Here is a 555-nt window from a genome sequence, read left to right as displayed (position 1 = left end):
GAGTAGACCGAGAGCTTGTGGGACATGAGTTTTGGATCTATCCCAGGCATGTCGGAGGCCTTCTAGGCGAAGAGATCGGAATTATCTCTTAGGAGCTTAGTCAACCCTTGTCTTAGGGTTTCCCCCAGGTTGGTTCCTATGTGAGTGTTTTTTCCTTCCTCTTCTCCGACCTGAATCTCCTCGGTTTTTCCTCCGGGTCGTGGTCGCAGCTCCTCTTTGATCCTTGCTCCACCGAGCTCTATTGTGTGAACTTCTTTGCCTTTTCCCCTCAGGTTTAGGCTTTCATTGTAGCATTTCCTTGCCAACTTCTGATCTCCCCTCACCGTTGCTATCCCCGCTGAGGTCAGAAATTTCATGCAGAGGTGGGGTGTCGATACCACCGCTCCGAGTCGATTAAGGGTAGCTCTGCCGATTAAAGCATTATAGGCCGACCCCACGTCGATGACTATGAAGTCTATACTCAGAGTCTTTGATTTCTCCCCTTTTCCAAAGGTGGTGTGGAGGGGCAAAAATCCTAGTGGCTTTATTGGCGTGTCGCCTAATCCGTACAAGGTG

The sequence above is a fragment of the Arachis ipaensis genome, chromosome B01, assembly GCF_000816755.2.
Source record: "Arachis ipaensis cultivar K30076 chromosome B01, Araip1.1, whole genome shotgun sequence".
NCBI classification, from domain to species: Eukaryota; Viridiplantae; Streptophyta; class Magnoliopsida; order Fabales; family Fabaceae; genus Arachis; species Arachis ipaensis.
Note: the sequence above shows the minus strand (reverse complement) of the source record.